We start from the raw sequence: 22,634 nt of genomic DNA, 5'->3' as shown, positions 1-22,634 counted from the left end.
AAATGCTTCTTCTTGCCGAAAGGCTGCAGCGACTGCGTGTATGTATGGATGTATGTGTGTATGTATTTATTATTGCGTACTCACGCGTATATATGGATACGTGTCAACACGTATATACTGCGATAATTAAAAAATCATAATTCGTTTGTTATTTTACTATTTTATTTATTATATTATTTTCTAATTTTTTTTATTATTATTATTTGTTGAAATAATTCAAATTGTGTACACAATATAAAATAAAATAAATTAATTAATTAAAAATAAAATAAATTAATTAATTAAAAATAAAATAAATAAATGTTTATTAAATTCGCTGATACTTTTATAGAAAATTTATAAATATTATGTATATATATGTATGTAAATATAAACATATAAATATTTATTGACGCTTTCTGTTAGTCCGAAGTGGTTTTAATGAATCTTCGATCGTATTTCTGTCCTGAAGAAGGTTCTCATACTATCCAGCAGTCGTATGGAATAGGCACAACCATTGGCGGTCCATTGTTGGCTAATTTGAAGACGCAACCTAATAAAAAAAAAAATAAAATATATTAAAAAATTTGCTTTATATATATTATATTATATATAGTCATACTAATATTTTATATTTTTTTATTTTTTTTTCTCCTTATTTAAGTTTTTTTCTTTTTCTTCGCAGTTATATATTTTTTCATTCTTCTCTTTTATATAAATTATTATGTATTTCTTTTATGATTTTTATTTTCGTTTTTTTTGTCGATTTTATTTGTTTTTTATTTTGCCGTTTTTTGTTCCTTTTTATTTTATTTGTGTTTTATTTTTTCGTTTTTTTTTTTATTTTTTATATTTGTTTTTGTTTTCTCGTTTTTTTTTCATTTTTATTTTTTTTTATCATTCTTTTTTAGCATTTAAAAATTTTTTCCTTTCATAATTTTTTCCTCTTTCTGTCTTTATTTATTTATCTTTTTTGTTTTTATTATATTTTATTTTCTTTTCATTTCTTTCATTTACTTTCTTTTCTTTTTTTCAATTTTTAATAATTAAATTTCAGGTTAAAAAACCATTTACGTCAAATTGATTATTTTTTTTAATGTGTAAAATCATAGTAATAGATCGCCTACTTCTACTCCACAGTAGATTATGCGCCAATGAGACTTCTAGAATATGGCAAATGCTATAAGAAACAGTCGATACCGGTCCATATTTTCATCCATATATAGTATATCTGATATAAGTAGCTCGAGCCATTCGGTGAACTGTAAGAAATCTTAAAGAAATAGAGTAAGTATGATATATTAAACATAATATATTTTGTTGAGAAACATTTAAAAAATCCTTTCCAGAACCTTCACTTGCGAACACATATACCGTCTATAATGTTTTCTGTCCTATAGTTGACTGTGTATTGAAATCCATGCAATCGGTTCAAATTTTTGCCTAAAAAATATTTCATTCCTTTAATTCATACAATCCTGTCGAATATATAAAAAACATATATAGTTTCTCCGAGTTCAAAATTATCCACAGCAACACCCTAACCTCCATATTTATGCTCATTTATGTTGTTAATTTCCAGCAGAAGGCTAAAAAGTCCAGAATTTTTTCCATTTACGAGCGATGGGCGTTTTTGTAATTAATACCAACTCAAGTCACATTTTAATTAACTGAATACAATCAATCTCCCGAGCATTTAGCCATACCAGCTGAACGTTGAATGCCACCAACAGGCGAACGGCAGCAAAGGCACAAGACGCATATTCATACTCATAAGTAGATATGTATTTGTTCATATGTAAATCCATATATATATATGTATATAGATTTATGCGGAAGCATATGAATGCATAAATTGTATTGCTGTGTTGCTTACTTTGTTGTAGTTGCGGTCATTGGCAACAAACAATTTTATGCTTAGTTACTAATTAGTCAGCAACAAATCAACGCAACAACAAGCGGCAACCGAAGACAGCTAAAACAATACAAGAGTTGGGTTTAAGAAAAAAAATATAAAAAAATACCGAAGCTAAATAACAACAACAATAGCAACTACTTATAATAAAAATGTTGTTAATAATCATTATAAGCAAAAGCACTTGAGTTTCCACTTGAAGCGCGGACGGTGCAAGCTTTCTTATTGTGTGTGTGAGTCAAACTCGACTCATTCATCAAAAAACGGGCGGACTACTATGCCAAGCGTTGCAGGAGTAAACTTAGCATGTGATGAACTGCAGAACTGACAGCGCGCAGACTGACCAGTTCAACGGGCAAATGAAGAGTCACACACTCATCGCCCAAACTACACAGGAAAGCAAGTTTGTCAGTCAGACAGTCAGTCAGTGAGTAGTAAGTAAGTGGGTTACTCACTGAGTACTCAAGTCGAGGTGGTAAGGGCGTATACGGTACAGATTTTCTACTATTGTTGTTGCTGCTGCTGTTGTTGTTTCTGTTGTTGAGAACCCCGAAAAGCAATTAATAAAAATGTAAATTCAATTAAATTTATATGACAGCCAGCTGTCAGGAGGCTTCAAATTAAAAATTACTTATATTATGATAACCAAAAAATATTGTAGAGAAAACAATAACAACAACAATGCAATGCATTGACTCTACAATGTAGCGTGCAGACCTTGCGGCATCGAGGAAGTTAGGTTGTTGGAGTGCATTAAATGAAATTAGTTGCTGTTGAGTTGCGTTGCGTTTTTTCCGCCTTCAACTGCACGTTTGGCGCTGGCGATTATGCTGATAAGCGCGATTTATTCAATATGTCAACAAGTGTTTGTTGCGAATTATTGTATAACAATAACAACAATGCAATACTGATGAATGAGTGAGTGGGTAATGAGAAGATTTAAGATTTGTTAATAGAAGTCGAGATCTTCTTCATAGTCATAGATCCGGAATAACAGTAATAGTAGTAGTAGTGAAGGTAGATCTACAAGGATGAGTTTTAATATATAATCGGACACATTAGAGATTGGACTTTATTAATAGTAAGGACCCAAGAGAAATAGAAATATAAATTTGAATCGATCCGTTATTTTGTTTTGGAGTGGGGTTAAAAGAAGATTATATTCGTTCGGGTCGTCAGGAACAAAATGTTGGAAAGGCTTTTTATACAATTACAGGGACAATTTGACAGAAATCTAGTCTCTGCGATAAGGTAAGTAGCTGTATAACCTATAAATAACTTTTTTCGTGATATGAGGTCGATAAAATCAGGCCTACGACAAATCGAATTTCTAAAGTTATAGAATCATGGAGGCAGTTAAAGAGATATTTGGTAATTTTTAATATTTTACAACGAATTAAAACCTAAAGTTGGCTGCAGATAAAGATAAGAAAAGAAAAGGGAATAAACATGTGAAAATAGATTTGAGGATAGTTAAAACTCACAACTCCACTGCAAGCACAACAGTTAACACTCGAAACTCCACAATAAAAGGTAGAACTAAAGCAATGTTTACCAATATGTAAAATGATGTAGATACCAAATATATCAATGGTTCCATATCAAAGAAAATATTCTATGAGAATTAGAGAAATACCGTTTTTTTCTATTTTCTATTTCTGTATAAAGCCTTAAACCTCAGAATGAATAACAATAGAATCAAAACGATATACAGTTGAACTTCCATAACTCGCGAAGTGCTATACTTCGATGTTCTCCATAACTCGAACCCTTGAGTTGACAATAGAAGTCAAATTTCATACAAATTACTTTCCATAACTCTCTCTCTAACTCCGAATTTTTTTGTGGATTACGGTGATTCGAGTTAGGGTAGGATTCGAGTACGTAAAAATGTCTAGGGAGATATAATTTTTGTATTTTTAGAAGAGTTTTTATTTTTCAACGAGGGAAACATTTTTCTATAACTTCAAGTTTGATTCAATATGCGAAACTTTCAAGAATCCAAGAGTCACAAAATATTCATAATATTACTGTCAGTAGTTTTCTGAGCCTGCAATTGATAATAATCGTGGTACAATGCAAAAAATATGTATAAAGTTAGGACTTCCTTATATAATAAAGGATGGTCGAAACCCAAAGATTTAAAATCTTACGTTATAATAAAATAATAAATCCAAATAAAAAGTTAAGAAACATTTTTATAAGTTACATTAACTCGATAATATTTAAAAATTGCAAGATAGTTTCAAAAATAAATGTTTCCAAATTTCTCATAGATCATTGCTAAAGTGACGTCACTAAACTAAATTCTCTCAATTTAACGCAATTTTTTTACTGTAAGTCCTAAAACTAAACATGTTAGATATAAGTTTATATATATCAAAATGATCAAGATGACGAGACGAGTCAAGATTCGAATGTCTGACCGTGCAAGCGATAACTGGAGTAAAAATTGAGATATCTTGATGAAACTTGATACACGTGCTCCTTGGGACCATAAGAAGGTTAAGTTCGTAAATGGAGGAAATCGGACCACCGCTACGCCCAAGAAATTGCGATAACCGAAAACGTATAAAGTGCCATAACTAAGCCATAAATAAAGTAATAAAAGTAAAGTACAAAGGTACAAAGCATCGTCCTAGTAAGGGCCATATTTGGGTGTATATTTTTTGGGGAAGTGGGCGCTTGCTAAGCTTTTTGTACATATCTCGTAAACTATTAAGGCTATATCAACCAAACTCTATAGAGTGGTTTCCTTTGGACATTTCCTTAAACAATATAAAGGTTTATGTTGAAAACTACTAAAAATTCGGTAAGGAAAATCACCATAAACGTTAAATTTAAATTTAAATAAAGATGGTACAGAAGGGCTGTACTCAAAATGGTAAACACAATTTTAAATGGGCGTGGCTCCACCCAATTATGGTTCAAAAATCATATCTCGGAAACTTCTCGACCAATTTGAATGACATTATTTTCATAATATGTCCTGCCATCCCAATAATATGTTGTGAAAATAGACCAAATCGGTTCACAACCACGCCTAGTTCCAATATACCAGAACTCTGAAGTCAATCTGAATCGTTTACATAAAGTAAGCACTAGTGAAGATATCAGAACAGAACTTTGCATAAATACTGCATTTATAGTGTGGTAGCCCCTTTCTAAAAATCGCCGAAATCGGACAATAGGTTTTCAAGGCCCTATATATAGAACACGAGGACCTCAGTGCTTCTAAAATTTAGTTTACCGAAAATATAGGTAAGTCTCTCAGATATTTTGAAGAAATTTAGGAATATTTTTCTTCTAATAATGTGTCTCTTTGCCAAAAATGAGTGAAATCGGGTCATAACTTCACCTAGCTCCCATATATATAATATTAGGGATCAAATTTTCAATGGACTTTATTACCGTATATATGACGAAGATGTCAGTCAAATTGTGTGTTATATTAATAAAATTAATTAAATAAATTGAACCCGAACTTAGCCCTTTCTTACTTGTTTTTTATTACATACATATGTCTGTAATGTAAGAAACTATAATTTGTCAACAAAGAAATTCCTATACAGTAACTTCCTGCATAATTACAATATACATTAAACCATGTATACGTATACATATTGATGGCATACAATGTATATAAATTGTTGCCAAAAAGCTGTTAATAAATTTATGTTAACGACGGACTGACTAACTGCTTACTTTAATTTTAGGGACCACAAACTGTGAAATTTAATTTGCCAAACAGCAACTGTAAATACTGTAGCACACAAATACATACATACATATATATTGAAAAAAATAAATAAACATAAACATAAAATTGTATGTGTAGGACACATAAGGAAAACGTATTTTTTTTGCATTTGTATTTTTACCGATTGATTGCTGCATTCCTGAATTTATGACGCAAATATACCAATGTATATACATAAATAAGGAAAGATGAATATTTATATGTGAGAAAACATTTAAGTGACGTTTTTTTGAATTTTTATGGGACTTTCAGAGACGGTTTAAGACTTAAAGGGCCCACAATATAATATTCATATAAAAACTTAGTAGGTTTTATACTACGATATCATAGAAGCTTTAGAATGAAGAGACAGGGTATGTAAAAAGCTTATCAAATTGTAAGAGCTGTTAAAGGGACTTCGTTGCGGCTCACCTCCTAATAATGGCTTAAGGTGTTAAGTGAGTTTGAAAATTCCAAAAAAAAATATTTTTAGGGGCTATACCAGTGGAAATTTTCAAAAAATCAATTTTTTTGCTTATTCGTTCGTTTATACACTCAAAAATATCCTGTGAAGGCGGTAAGGTCGTATCTTGAATAATTTTTGAATGTCAGCATTCTAAAGAGCGACCACTCATAGGTATAAGCCGCTATAATCGAAACTTTAAACGCGTTTTTCTCGAAACGAAATTTTTCAAAATTGCTGACATCATAACTCAACGAGAAATAGACCGATAGACTTCAAATTTAAACTGAGGATTCTTGAATATATTTGCTATACAATGACCATTTTTGGTTGGTTGAAAATTGTCAATTTGGTATTAAATTTTTTTTTCCAAAAAAACGACATTTTTCATTACTACTCCATTTTGTTAATTTTTTATATTTTTCAAAAATCGTAGGTCATTGTATAGGAAATATATTTAACTTTAATAACCTTTTGAATTTTTTTATATCAGCTACTCTTTCTGCCGGAATCATATCAGCAGTTGGCGAACTTTTTCTTTTGTCACCTCCGAAGACAGAAACTTCATTATTTTTCAATATTTTTGTAAAAAAAAAAATTGAAATGTAGCTGAAAGTATACCTTATTATGTGCGAAAAACTTCGGAGCAATCGATAGAGTACTTTCTTTAAAAAGAAAATGCATTAAAATCGCCTAATTTTTCATGGGATACACTAATATAACCCCTTTTAAGAAATAAAAATAAAATATCAAATCGATCAAAATTCTAAGAGATAGACATTCTAAACAAAATTATTAATTAAATTGAATTAACATATTTATTATTTTTATTTGCTTCGTCCAATAACGATATTTTGCATGAACTTTTGCTGTCTCCGGCATGCGATTTGGAGATAAGGTAGAAATAGTAAAAAATATCCTCTTATTTAAGCTCTGAAACCCAACCAACCCCTTCAATAAGGCCGATAAACTAAGTCTTGTCCTAAAGTTGGTTTCTAAATCCTGCCCAATTCATGTAACAGTTAATAATCTGTGAGATTATTGATATAGAGGAGATCAAACTTCACTTGATTAAGATGTGTTTCGTAGTCGAAATGTGCAACAGACAGCAAAAAAATAATCCTACAGCTCAAAGAGAAAAGTCACCCTAAAATATATATCTATCAGTAACTCTAACCTTAAAATTGGACAATTTTATTTCTTCATGCGCCTTACTAACTTGTTACTGAAACATTTTTATGCTGCTCGCCTGACCCATTGCTCTCTGTGAAGTTCAAAAATAAAAATACATATAGTGCCCTCTTACCCTATAAAGCGCACTGCGCAAGCGCCTACCGACTTGTCCTCATTTAACGATGATTTACGCACAAATAAATTAAAATATCATAAAAAGGAAATTAAATTCTTTTGATTTTCTCCACCTTCTCCACCTTCAAGCCAACTACACACACACTGAGCAATGACAACACAAGCACACAAACACACACTTTACATATGTATTTGATATTCATATACTGAAAGGAGTAGCGTCTGCGCAGACGCACTGCGCAGCATGCTGTGTGAGTTGAGGTGTATTATTTGTTGTTGTACGCAATGTTATGGCGCTGCTTAAATGCTCGTAACTAATTTTTTGAACAAGCAAGAATGCATAAATATTTAAATGTGTGATTTACGACAATGACCCAACATGGGGTCTCAGCGGACGCAGGACGCAGTTTGATGCGATGGAGAAGAAGAAGAAGACAAACCCACATTTATGCATATATTTATTTGCTTTTGCTGCTAGCATACATACATATATATATGTTTGTGTGTTGTTGTGTTTGGTTGCGCTGTGGGCGCATGCGCAGTGCAAACAAAAATTTAAATTGGATTTGTACGCCGCTGGCGCTCTCAGACAGTTCGCCAACACACACACTGGCGCTAACGAACGTACGTCCTCATGCACGAATAAGGTAGCAATTGTAGTGCGGTGCAGTGTGCCAATGGCGTGGAGTGGGGAACGCGCGGTGGGTGGACACGCACGCGTGCAACAAACAAATCACATAATAATAAAATACAATTTAAGATCATTTAATGGGACGCGCGTAAGGGCAACAAAAACAAGTTGCAGCCAACTGAAGTGGTGGAGGGCGGCGAGCTTTTGCTGCAGTTCGTTAACAATATTGTTGTTGTAGCAATTATGCTGTTTGCTTTGCGGCACAGCTGCGCAACATGCAACCTGCAACCAGCCACTTCATATACAAATTCTCATTGACTTCAAATTTATCGCTTTCTCAATTATATTAAGAAAAAATTATATGCATAAAGTCTTTCTTTTTCTTCTTTCTTCACCGAAGCTTGTGTATAGCGCCGTGATGCACCAACAGCGTTTTAATTGCAGCGGCAGCAATACGGAATTGTTTTTAATTTGTATTTGAAGAGTTGAAATATGTAGAGAGGCAACTCATCAGCAACAGCAATGCATAATAGCTGCTTATTTGATTATGTCTGCTGCCGTTACAATGTCAGCGCCAACTGACGCACGCTACAACCGCTCGCCGACCGGCCACCCAACTCATGCGGTGATCGATACTTTGTCGGCACTCGGAATGCGAGTGAATACATGAACGCTCGTTCGCTTTGGAGAAATTAAAATTTCAACAACACTGTTGTGATCGTTTATTTGGCGCCAGCAGCAGCAACAGCAGCCGGGCCAGCACACTACTCCACACACCCAAGCCACACGCAATCAACAAAGCAAGCAAGTTTGTGGCTTAAGTCTTTCGTTTATATGTACATACAAACATCACACATATCACGCTGCTCAAAAGCAGTGAATGAAAGCAGACAAATATTCTGAGCGTTGTGCGCTTGCGTGTTTTTATAAAGCTTACTTGTTGTTGTTGTTACTTCTGTATAAATATATATGTATGTCTTTGTTGTTGTTAGTTTTTCTTTTTGCGTAATTTTTTCATTAATTTGCATAAACTAACTGTGTGGACATACATTAATTTTTGCACAAAATTAATTAACTTCAACACGCGCATTCATGTAAGTTCGTACACATTAACATTTTGTTGACAATTTTATCGCATTTTTCATTCATTACTGCGGCTGCCGCACACGCTCAGCTTTGACTGTGGAGAGAGGGTGCCTATGTAATCGCAATACAATTTATTACTGTAGATAGCAGCAGTGTGGCGCTTTTTAAATGTCGATTAGTCATATAGCTGAGGGTCTACTATATACAGGTTCATACACTTTTCAAAATTTTTTCGTTATTTTCGCTTTCTATTCGTGGCATGTGTGTCAAGATGTTATGTAACAAATGGCGGATATACGTTTTGACACACCCCTGAAGGGTTGATGGATTTTAAAGAAAGCTTTTACTTTACTTTATATAAACAATGCAAGTTCAATACAATACTGAATACAGATCTAACACAGTTGTAACCGTTTAAGAAGGCCACAAAAGACAGTATTGGCAGAAAATTAGTGAATTAATTAACATCTTTAGGATCACAAAAGAATGCGAAATTCAAATAATTCACGAAAACAACCCTCTGACTCATTCAGTTTACACTATAAACTAGTCCTCCGCCTAACGTATTCGCTATATTTAACCCCAAGCGAAAATTTCGTCCTTCGCCAACTAAAAAGTGCCTGGTTGGCAAAATATTTTGCTCAAATGAAGTGGTCAAGATGGAAACAAACGCATATCGAAATAATGGAGGAATCTTACAAGAATTGAATTACTGTAGGGATATTTATACAATGCAAATTCAATGTCGAAGAAACCAGCCAAAAAGCTGTTTCATTCAAAAAGCGTTGTTTAAATGTTTGGCCAAACCCATATAGTGTATAATGGCGACCGCGAACCTAATGCACGTTCCGTGAGATTAATGGTGTTTTGGGGATGGTACTCTATCACTTCGAATGGCGGAGGAATGGTTTCGATGATACAGAGCGGATGAGAACGACACCATGGACACGACGAATACCGTTCAAATTATGGAAAACATCGAGTTAGACCGGCATGTGCATCTCGTGACATTTGGGAGTTTATCACCAAACCATTTTAAACCATCTGCAGAAGGCTGGATACACAAAAAAAGCTTGATGTTTGGGTCGCATTTGGACCGGATTAACGCCTGTGATATGCTGCTAAAACAGAACGAACTCGACCCATTTTTGAAGCGGTTGGTGACTGGCGACGAAAAATGGATCAGATACGACAATATCAAGCGAAAGCGGTCGTGGTCGAAGGCCGGTGAATCGTCCCAAACAGTGGCCAAGCCGGAATTGACGGCCAGGAAGGTTTTGGTTTTGCTGTGTGTTTGGTGGGATTGGAAGTGAATAATTCACTATGAGCTACTCCCATATGACCAAATGCTTAATTATACCATTTACTGCGAACAACTGGACCGCATGAAGCAGGCGATCGACCAGAAGAGTCCAGAATTGGCCAACAGGAAGGGTTTAGTGTTCTACCAGGACAACGCAAGACCACACACTTCGTTGTTGACTCGTCAGAACCTACGGGAGCTCGGATGGGAGGTTTTATCACATCCACCATATAGGCCGCACATAGCGCCAAGTGATTACCACCTGTTCCTGTCCATGGCGAAGGCCCTTGGTGGTGTAAAGTTGGTCTCAAAAGAGGCTTGTGAAAAGTGTCCGAGTTCTTTGCAAATAAGGAGGGGGTATTATGAAATTGTCGTTTATATGGAAACAGATTATCGAACGAAACGGCGCATATTTCAACTAAATCCGATCACTTTTTATTAAGCATTAAAATAAAGAGCAATAAAGCGGACAACCTAATATTAGGACATTTATCTCTCGACCAGAAGAGGTGAAAGGATAACGGAAATATATTATTGAAAAATATCCTGCATAGTCAAATGAATACGGAAAAATCCAAACGGAACCTCGAAGATATACCCATAAATGGAATAAATCACCAATTTTATCTTAAGGTCCAAATAAGTTGGAATATGACAACAGAATGATGACCTAAAGTACATTCACAAAATTGTAAAATAACAGATTTAAAATCGAAAAATTTTTACCAATGGAGTGGCCAACACATAACGTCGACCTCAATAGCTCAGTAGCCGATTTCCATGCGTGAACCAAATTTTGTTATACGTTTTTTAAACGGTTACTAGTATCGAGTTGTTCAACATTCAAGAAATAGTTCTTAATTAGGTGTTCAATTGATTCTATTAGTTGTAGTTTATCAGTCCATTAGAGAATTCTAAAGAAGTTTTGTTAACTGTCAACTGTCGTTTTACAGTAGAAGCAGAAAACAATAATTTTTAACAAAAATTCAATTAGTAGACCTTGTTAAAACTAAAGGGTATGATAGCAAGCCACTCAACAGCAAAAGCAATCACAGGTTCACACATACAACAACATACATACTGACTGCAATGAATTATTTAATATGATAATATTTTACAAGTAAAATTGGTAAATGGCCCGAATGACATAAATGCCTTTAACAATATTTAAGTTCATTTAATATTTAAATATGTGCGCCAGAGTCACAGGCGGCAAGTCAATGCCCACACATTTCAACTTACAAAAATACACGCATGCGCTTTGTGAGTGTGCATAATGGAGCTGGTCATAAACCAAGCAAAGTGGTGGCCAAGTAGCGGCCAAGTAGCGGCTGCAACGCCTAACCGTTTAGGAGGGGCCACAGTGGACACACGGCGGTGGACCTTTCATGTGTGACCGAAAAGTTTCGTCTGACACTGGAAGAAGAAGTCTCATTTGCAGGCTTGTTGTTTTATGCATTATTACTGCTGCCACTGCTGTTGTTGTTGCTTTCATTGCAATGAGACAGTTGTACGCTGTCGCGATCCTGTTCCATTGTTGTCCATGATGTGAGCGCAAGTGCCACTTGACGCCGCATGGTGTCTTTGTTAATTTAATACACAGCGGGGTGTCAACTCATTCGTATTCCAATACGAATTCGAAATCGTATGCGCTTGCATGCATGTAGGTGAGTACATTTGTTGCAACACCAAGCGCAGCAGCCTGCAGCAACACACCTACAAGCCAACACACAACCATACAAATGAAAGTAGATATATGAACATATACTCGTATGTGGCCCGCCGATGGCAATGTGACCAATGCGCCGCTCGCTTTTCTTGCTCGCGGCCTTCTGTTGGCCGTTCGAATGTGATATGCGATTTTATGAAATTGTTGCAATTAAAACGGGCAAAAGGATTGTGCACAGCATTTGCAATTGATTAACACGCAATAGTGGCGTGTTCATTATGTTTGGCGGCTGATTGGTGTGGGAAACTTGGCTAGCTAGCGAAAAATGTGAGGCGCATACTACGTACGAGTAGACACTGTAGCGAAAGAGTGAAAAGCTAGTCAGCTATGGTTGTGCCGTTAAATGTGTATCATATGAGCAGATCATAGCAGCGGGTGATTGGAAAGTTGCAGTGTTGAAGCGATTGTGAAAAAATTGCATTAATTATGCGGAGGAAAATTCATGAGATTGTCGACTAATGAAGTGCTCATTTTGAGTATTTAGCTATTTGCTATTTGTTTTTTTTTTTTTGTAATTACAAGGATGCCTTTATTACACATATTTATGTTTTTAAATCAATGACAACAATGAGATTGATCAAGCTCCTCCTCGGTTTATTGTAATACGTTTTGATATCGGTTGACAAACGGAGAGTGATACAAGTCTTGAATTGATTTCGAATAGCTCTTGGATATAAATATTTTCCCTTCAGAAATGCTTCCGAAACAAATTTTAGTTGAGTTTTGATGTCAGACAAAAGGATTAAAGTGAATTCCTAAACTAAGCTAAATTCGAATTCAAAGAATTGTGAGTTAAAATCCCAACACCATCAAAAACTATATGTATAAAAACAATATATTTACAAGTTGCCATACTCTCATTGAAAACCAATTTCGGGGTTAAGAAATTTCGAAGACAATAGACATATATCACATATATCACAATAAAGAGGGGAGGATTACTAAATATTTAACACTTGGTAAATACAGAAGCGACTTTGAATCATGTAGCTTTGAAGATCTTAAAATCAGAATGAACCACTGGCTCAGTTTGTAGCTCATATTTGATTCCTAACTCTCTTTTTGTAAATATATATGAAATTACATATCAGACTCTAAGTACCTAATGTTCGTTAGTATTAAATTGCTGTTCATTAATGAGAAAAAAATTATAAGACGATCTGGGAAACGTTATGGAATAAGAAAGAAATATTTGCTCATTTGCTAATAACGAAGATACATTTTAAACTGTAGGACACTCTGACCTTTTTGTGGTGCGAATTCTATAATTTAGAAAAAAATGTGTTTCGACTAATAAACTTTTCATTAAAATTTACATAATCTTTCATTTGCCAGTTTTGCCATGAAAAGAAAAGTTATGTAGGTATATTTACCAATAGAGATAGATCAGAGCGATTTATATCCTCAACGATGATCTGAAAACCAGAACCTCCTACAGTTTCATAATATCAGAAAACAATCTGCGGATTTTCTACTTAGGAAAAAAAAAGCTTTTAATGTTTAGAGCTTACTACAACTAAAACTGAAGGAATATTATTTTAACTTTATGTATAGTTAAAGTAATATATACGATAAAATATCGATAGAGATCGATCCGAGTAAAAATCTTAGAAATAGATCCTTCAGGTGACGTCAGTATCAATTTAAGACTTTAAACGCGTTTATCGCAAAACAGTCGTTGGACACGATTTCTTGATAACATTATCTAGTTAATAAACAAAGGATTCTTTTTAATTTTATTACCAAAATTTTGTTCGAGCAAATATATAGCGAAAAAAATAGTTTCTTTCAAAAATTCAAATTTTTTGCTCTCGCAACAAAGTTGCTAAAAAGATGATGAGAATAGTTGAAATCCGGATGTCTGTCTGTCCGTCACGCAAGCTGCACTCAAAATGGATGTGGTTCCGGCCACTTATGGGTCTAAGGCCATATCTCCGAAACTACTTCATAATATCTACTGCTTCTGCTACTGCTGGCTTCCCAATGATATGTTATTAAAGTAGTCCAAATCGGTTCACAACCACGCCTACTTCTCATCAGAACTTTGAAGTCGATCTGAACCGTTTACTTTACAATATATAAAGTAAGCAATGGTGAAGATATCGGAACAGAATTTTGCAAAAATACTGCAATTACAGTATTAATACAAAATCGCCGAAATCGGAACATTCAAGGCCCCATATATCGAACATAAGGACCTTAGAGCTTCGAACATATTTTTTACCAAAACTATAGGTATGTACCTCAGGTATTTTGAAAAAAATCAGAGGGAATATTTTTCTTCTAACAATATGTCTCCGTGTCAAAAATGAGTGAAATCGGATCATAACTTTTCCTAGCTCCCATATACCTAATATAAGGGTTTTCAAACTTTGTATGAACTTTATACCATGCATATGCCGAATATGTGAGTCAAATTGTGTGTTATATTAATAAAATTAATATAATATATTTAATTAATTGTAATTATTATATAATGTTCGGTTACACCCAAACTTAACCCTTCCCTTCTTGTTTCATTTTTGTTTTTCCTTCATTTATTAACGAGATTTATCAATGTACTTTCGAAATATTTTTGGTTTAGATGAACCAATAATGAGTTATGCATTTATTTATTGGGACGCCAAGGGAGATAACGTACCAAAGGTTGAGTTGTAAAAAATACCCTGAATACTCTGATCCCATGAATGGATCATAAGAGCATATTTTATTGAATTCCTATATCCATTCGTCCTTGTTGAACACAAACTTAAGAAGACCTGATATTCTAAAAAATAGAAAGTATGTCACACAATTGCTTGTTTTGTACTTGAATATATTATATTTTAAACACTAATTGGGGTACCTGACCTTTTCATTTCCTATATACTTGACTATGGAATGCCAATAAAAATCGAATTGAAATAAAATTTATTTCAACTTGAATTTAACACCAAAACGATTAATTGTCCAATCAAAGTATTTAATTACAGCCTGACATTACCCTACTATTATGAGCGTTGCTTTTTGCGTCTAATGAGCCAACACAAGGATTGCTAATAAATGATGGAAACGCCTCCAATTTTAAAGTTCCACGAAATTTTTTCCTGCGTTATGAAGATTTGTAGAAAAATAATAACAAAAAAATATGAAATATCTAAAACATGTACGCTAGCACACCTTTAACAGCAAATGAGCAATAAATTATGGCAGATTTCGTTTAATTACGCACACACACACACACACACACTTCTATGTTCACAAAGCAAAAAAAAAAGGCGGAGGCAACAACAAAGACACGAGCATGAGAATGAGCGCTAAGCATTTGAGGCACCTTCGCTTCATTTGCATACTTAATTTGTTCTTAATTTAATTTTTCTCTTTTATCTACGAAATTTCGGTAATCGACCAACTGCTGTGCACACACCGCGGCAGCGCCCGCACTCTGCTTGCTGCTCCGCTTCGGTAGCTGCAACAAATGCAGCCAACAGCTGGTCACAGCCACAGTGAATTCGCCATGCTGTGGCACTTTGCCTTTTTGATTTATTTCCATTTCACTGATTAATTGCTTGTGACTGCCGCGCGACGACTGCATTTGTGGCCCACAACTACAACACCGGCAACTACAACAACTGTGCGTCTCATCCCATTTAGCTGGTAAACAGAAATATTGATGAGCAAACATTAAAATCACTTCATAACTAATTAAGAAGATTCCCCACTCTGTATGTAAGCTTATTCTATTCAATGGATGGATAATTATTAATTTGGGTATTTATGATTAGTTACCGATAGTTTCATACTAATTTCGTGAAAAAAGAGTTTAAACGTAATTTGAGCAATAAATTTGATTAGAGGATTTGATTTTTGTTGTAATAAATAAGATTGCTTGTATATTTCATGAGTGCGTGTAGCAAATTACAGGTCAGAAGCTGACAATAAGGAAGCATTTTGGACTATATTTTGTTATTTTTTAAAATATGGTGGGACAGGTACTTTTTGAAGTAGTTTGTAACTAGTTAGAAAAGGCTTAAAATTTTGTAAATTCATTATTTTCTCAAAAAAAGAAGAAAGTTTATAGTTTTTAATTAATGGTGAGAACTGGTCTGTTTTGAAGTAGTTTGTAACTAGTTAGAAAAGGACTTAAATTTTCTTAAATTATTATTTTCTGAAAAAAAGGAAGGAAGTTCATTATTTTTGAATATATGGCAGGGGCTGGTCCTTTTTGGAGTAGTTTGTAACTAGTAAGAAATAACAAAAATATGGCAAATTCCCTATTTTCTTAAAAAAAGAAAATATTATTTTTTTTTATTTTTTGGTAGGGACTGGTCCTTTTTTAAGTACTTTGTAACTAGTTAAAAAAGGAATAAGTTTTCTAAGTTTATTATTTTCTGAAAGAAAAGAGGGAAGGTAGTTTAACTTTCATGTGGTCAGTTTAGTTGGCTTTATTGTCAAATATAGGTCAAATCTATAAAATATTTCTAAAAAGCTTAATTTGTAAATAGGGATACATTTAAAATACTTGTACGATTAAAATTTTTTATGGTTATAGTCAGAGAATTTCTAAAAACACTATTATGATCTCTGTCTTCACTATGGACTCAGCTTAGAAACCCTTTTTTCTACCAAAAATTGGTTTTACCTGATATATTGAGTGAAATTAGAATTTGAAGACGAGGTCCTGAGAATTCTCCTTTCCAAATCTTCCCCAAATCCTTGGAATCGACCTTTGCCCACAATAATTCATTGTTAAAGAAATAAAATGGCTTCCCACCCTTTCCTTGTCGGATCCATCGGACCTCAACAATATAATTCTAGAGAAGCAGCTAGAAAGACAAGCCTATCTTGCAAAGAAAGGTGTGATAAATTCAGAGTAAAGAGTTCCTTTTCAACGTACTAATTTTTCTCCCTTTTCCTACAGGTCATGATGAAAAATGCTAAAGCATAACAATATCGAAAATGTACGTGATCATATTCATATGTGCGTAATATAGTTTTTTTTTCGTCGGCGGAGGGAGAAAATTTTAATGAATTTAATTACAGTTGATTAACACAAATGGGATTTTCGGCCATCTGTCTTCCCTACAAGTGGTAAAGCTGCTGGATAAAATCTGGCGGGCGTTACAAATACATACACCTACTTAGGCACACACGCACAAACACATAAATACAAATGTATGCACAGATGTATTCACATAAATATTTTACTTAAATATATCAACGTCGTTGGGATGGCGCTCATCCGCAGCTTTTTGTTTCCTTAATTACCAACTGCTTTGCCGTTTCGCTGCTGCTGTGCACGCTCTGCTCCATGCGAACGGGTAGGTGTGTGTTTCACCGTTAATATGCTTGTGTGAAATTCAAATTATGATTTGTGTATGCGAAACAAATTATAAATTATGACTTGGAATTTATTAAAGGTTTAATAACTTAAAATGTGTATTTTTATTTGTAAACAAGTTTTGCACACACAAACGCTTTGTTTGTGTAGTTATGGCATACTACAAGCCGAAACAATAGCTGCGGTGTAGATAACAAAAGACTTAAGCAACGAACTTGCTAATGTAACGCTACATAGAGTGGACTGGCTCTGCGGCATAAAAATACTTTTGTTTGTCATGAAAATACAATGTTAATCGAAATGAAAGTCAGCATTGCATAGTATTTTGCAGATTTATGCTAAAATTGAACTATTTTTAAAATGTCATGAAAATTTTGAGAATATCGAAATTCGAAAATATTCTACGAAGATTTGAAAAATGTCAAATGCCAAATTCTATGTATGTTTTCAACAATTTAAAAAAAAATTGTTCTGTGGAAAAACGGAGCCATTTTGAATATAAATCGAGTACATTATTCGTATAAACAGTGATTGGGTCAGAATAATCAAGCTTGAAGTAAGGTCCTATCTCAACAATTCAACAATCCATAAGTCATTGAACCCATTACAGTTAATTTACTACAAATTGAGAGCACGTAGGAAAGTATTTCATATAAGAAGAAATCGAATTATGTAGCAACATTGGTTAAATCATACACTACATACGGATGAAAGAGGCTGGAATATAACGGATGAGGAGGTGGAAACTACAAATAAAGGAGAATACTTCAGCTGAAAAAGTAATCCATAAAAGTAGCAAAACATCCGAACCAAAAAGAACTAAAAAGAAGTTGTTATTAAGGCTTACAACTCAACTTCACTTCAGTTGAAATATTACAACTTGGTCATTGACAACTCAAGTTCAGTTGAGTTGTCAAATCCAACAAATTTTTTCTGGACTGAGCAAGTACGGTATTCCACAATATCAAAAAATGAAAACTCATTGCAAGCAGTTGTGACAGAAGATTCAAGCATCGAAAAATTGTTAATAAAAATTTAATTAATATAAAATGGTGAGTGGGGAAATAAATTTGAGCAAACTAGTTTATGTCTTTTCAGGTTGTCAACATCAACACTGCAACTATCATTAACTTCAACTAAATTAGTGGTAATACTAAAAGCCAAAAAAGTTTGGTTGTTTTAAGGGACCATACCAGTGTAACTCATGATAAATTAGGCGATTTTCGTGAATTTTTTTAAAGAGATTACTCTATCGAATTTTCTAAGTTTTTTGGACATAATAAGGTATATTTTCAGCTATATTTTAAAATTTTTTTTACAAAAAATATTGAAAAATTACCGAATTATATGCTATCTTCGGAGGTGCCAAAAAAAATTCTCCAACTGCTGACATAATTCCGACCGAATAAGTAAATCAAAAAGCTTATTAAAGTTGACGGTATTTTCAATACAATGACCTATGATTTGATATGAAAAATATCAAAAATTAACAAAATGGCGTAGTTCTGAAAAAATGTCGTTTTTTAGGTACAAAATTGGTCGTTTTTCTAATGCCATATTTATAATTCTCAACAAAAAGATCGTAGGTCATTGTATATAGTAAATATATTCAAGGATACTCAGTTTAAATTTGAAGTTGATTGGTCGTTGAGTTATGAACTCATTTAAAATTTCGATTATAGCGGCTTATACTTGCGAGCGCTCGCTCTTTAGCACGCTGTCATTCATAAACTATTTAAGATACGACCTTACCGCTTTCACATGATATTTTTGAAAGTAGAAACTATCGAATAAGCAAAAAATTAAAAAAAAAACGATTTTTTGAAAATGTCATACTGGATAGCCACTTAAGTTGAGTTGTTACAATTACAATACAACTGAGTTGTTACAACAGTAAAGAGATATTAATTTCTAAATTAAATTTATGAATTAAAAAAGAAAAGTAGTAAAACTATTTCAAAGTTCTAATTCAGTAGAAATCACAATCACAATCGGAAATGGAAAAATTTAAACTAAGAATTTTAAGAGATGACCAAATCTGTTCTGTGGCAACCTATACATAGATATATCGTATTTTTTATGCGTGTATATACATAATTGATTCTTTAAAAATATTAGCCTGACATATCTTTAATACTAGCTCGCTCTCAATACTATTTATAAGACGCAAATGACTAGAAAACGGTGGTAAATTTAACACAGATTGGAAATGCTCATGTAATTCTTACTAGTCGGTATGAAGTTGATCATTTGGGTTCAATGCTGAAACTGAAAATCTGATTACTGACCTTAAGGCTTTTAAACGTTGAGAATACGAGGCACGAGTGAGACCAAGATGGCAACGTCAGACAGAACCGAAACTATATATAATATTTATACATATTTGAGATTACCAAAGAGATCATAATATTTAGGAGTTGCAATTGAAAATTATCATTTTTGAGAATTCAATATTAAACAACCATTTATAAGCTCGTTATATTAGACTAAAAAACCATTAAGAATATTAAATATTAAATAAATAATTGAAGAAACCTAATAAATATTTGTAGGAATAATTAAGAGCACGCTTCATTCAAATTAAAGAATAAAGCAAATATATTTTAAATAATAAATAAGCTACTGTTTAAAGGCTTAAACTTGATTTATACATGATTACTATAAAGTTTCTATAATTTTAAATTTAACCAATTATCATTTTTTCATTAAACAAATTTCACGACAACAACAACCTCAATAGCTTCAACTTACACTTCATAAAAATTCAGCAGTAGCTCTATAATTACAATAATCATTATCAACACGCACAGTTAAGATAAAAGCAACAGCAACAAATGCGTGTGTCTATCAACGGTGTAAGAGAGTAGCATCAGCAGTTGGGATCAACACCAGCAGCAACTGATGCCCAATATTTATCTCGCAAGAAATCACCAACCGGTTACCTATCAGCCACGGCATCTGCATAAAAATTAAAATACATATCATTTAGAGGACTCGGAGGCAAATTCGATTAATTTGCGATAGTTGATTGGTGGGCCAGGATTGAAAAGTGACAGCGAGCGGCTGAGAGGGTGGCGGCGGTGCAAAATTATGGAATTCAAGCATGCGCATACCGAAGCAGCTATTAAAAGCTGTGAGTGGTCAACAACGGCATTCGGATATACATATATACATACATACATATAGACACGCATGTCTTATGGGTGTGCGTTTGTCGGTGTGCTAATTTTATGGCTAGAAGCGGACTCCGTGTCAACACGCAATGTGTCGGGAGTTTGTGAATGAAAATGGGCGTTTTGAGGCTTTATGAATTTTTATAAGTGTTCGCGGCATTCAACAACCATACATATAGATTTCAGTAATAAACAGTGGCTGACTCGAGTAAAAAAAGTTATATCATACATATAAGATGTGACCGCCCACAGATAAATAAGCAAATATGTAAAGCTAATTTATAAAGGAACCTCTGAATATTTTACACATAAAAATAGTACAAAACCTTGAGAGCCTAGATTAATATCTATGAAAAATTCGCAAACAAGGAGTTTCTTTTGTCTCGTTAATGACGTCATAAACTAGTAAATTCTACTGTCAAACCCACTCAAAAAACGTAATGAAATGAAACTGATATAATCCCAGCTTCTATCATATGATTACATTTGAAGCAGAATAAGAAGAGTGAGATTCCATATATATGGAACCAAACAATGGAAAGAGCACCATTGTTTTTCAAAATATTATCCAATGTTTCCCGAAAGAATAATTTAACCTTTACATAACTGGTAGTAGCTTAGGCTACAAGATCTTAGAGAATTTAACCTGGTACCATGGAGAGCAGGAGCCTTGGGAGCTTTGCTTCTAACCTGCCCAATGGGTTGGCCTTCGGGGAGTTTCGTGGTTTCAAAACCTAAATGCATGCAGAGGGCCTTTGGTTTCTCGGTGTGGAGTTACATGGTTAACCGGGTGCCGGACCCAAAGCACGGCAGAGGTTTTGGATGGGCCCTACCAAGGTGGCATAAGTGTGTCTATACCACACGCATAGCAAACTCAGGGCGCTGATCAACGCATTGTACTGATCCGATGTGTTTTTGAGCACCGTCAGGTTAGGCCTTCGTAGGCAGGTCCTGACGTAAATGAAACTCAAACGCCTACTAGCGTTATAAATACTAACGGTTCTTTAAAAATTACCACAGGCTTTCAGAAATGTATTCTTAATTGACAGTGATCTAACGAAGGGGTCGGAAGTTTCCCTATTTGGGACTGACCATGCATAGGTTAAAGTACAAAAATTCAGATCGCAGAAAATTACAAAACATATCGCTGATACTGTGTTCTGAAACTTAATAAATTTCTGATGTTCATACGTGGAATCGAGGGAAGGATGAAACAAATAATAGTAGTTCATACATTTTTCCAGCAATTTATGGATGATTTTTTGTGTTGAAATAACTAAATTATGTTGGGGAATTAAAGTTCATATCTTATGAAGCACCCGTCATAGACTATAGAACTGGTTTTTATGTAAATAGGGCGCTGCGGACCTTATATACAATAAAAATGTAGTAAAATTATCTTACGTTAGATGGCACTGTGATATAATATTTTTAATTTTTTTGAATCGTTCATCGAAAAATAGTATGATTGCTATTTTGAATACCAACTGATCAAATTTTATTACATTTAAATGTAAAACTTAATCTAGATAACGTAACAAATATTATTTTATAAATTCCAATATATGTCTTGAAATAAATTGTTTATGCTAGAAAGTGATAATGAATAAAAATAATTTGATATTTAAAAAAGAAAATCTATTTTTTTATTATTTTTTTTCAAATTATAAAATTAAAAATATAAAGAATTAAATTAAATAAATTAAAAAGCAAAATGGAACCACAGCGCCATCTATCGCAAATATAAATTCAAAATTAATATTAAAAAACAAAATCCTCGAACGAAATCATACCAAAGCTTTGTATAATAAATAAAACAACAAGTTTGAACAAATTATATGACATTTTTTTTCGTATAAACAGGGTTGCCAACTTGAATAGACGGATAAAACAAAAACAGCTATACGACAAAAATCCTATAGAGCGTGTATTATCCAAGTAACTACCCAACAATTATTCTCGATATAATCAAATAAAAGCTAAATCTT

At 33.6% G+C, this 22,634-nt stretch overlaps 1 protein-coding gene across 2 annotated transcripts in view; it reads right to left on the bottom strand.

Annotated features, from left to right (window-relative positions):
- Positions 1-339: 339 nt before the first annotated feature.
- The window catches only part of LOC105217267 (leucine-rich repeat and calponin homology domain-containing protein), a 73,782-nt gene continuing 51,487 nt past the window's right edge, over positions 340-22,634 (bottom strand). Inside the window, exons 11-12 of one of the 2 annotated variants that reach the window (XR_008470650.1) lie at positions 1,107-1,252; positions 340-532 (exon numbers count right to left, since the gene is read on the bottom strand). The gene's annotated coding sequence lies outside the window, so the exon portion shown is untranslated. Of the gene's footprint in view, positions 533-1,106; positions 1,253-1,320; positions 1,458-1,524; positions 1,955-22,634 lie in introns of those variants that run through there. The other variant, XR_008470651.1, reaches the window with a different exon arrangement.

This window comes from Zeugodacus cucurbitae, chromosome 3 (genome assembly GCF_028554725.1).
Source record: "Zeugodacus cucurbitae isolate PBARC_wt_2022May chromosome 3, idZeuCucr1.2, whole genome shotgun sequence".
Lineage (NCBI taxonomy): Eukaryota > Metazoa > Arthropoda > Insecta > Diptera > Tephritidae > Zeugodacus > Zeugodacus cucurbitae.
The sequence above is the reverse complement of the archived record's forward strand: the minus strand, read 5'-3'. Positions and strand labels throughout refer to the sequence as shown.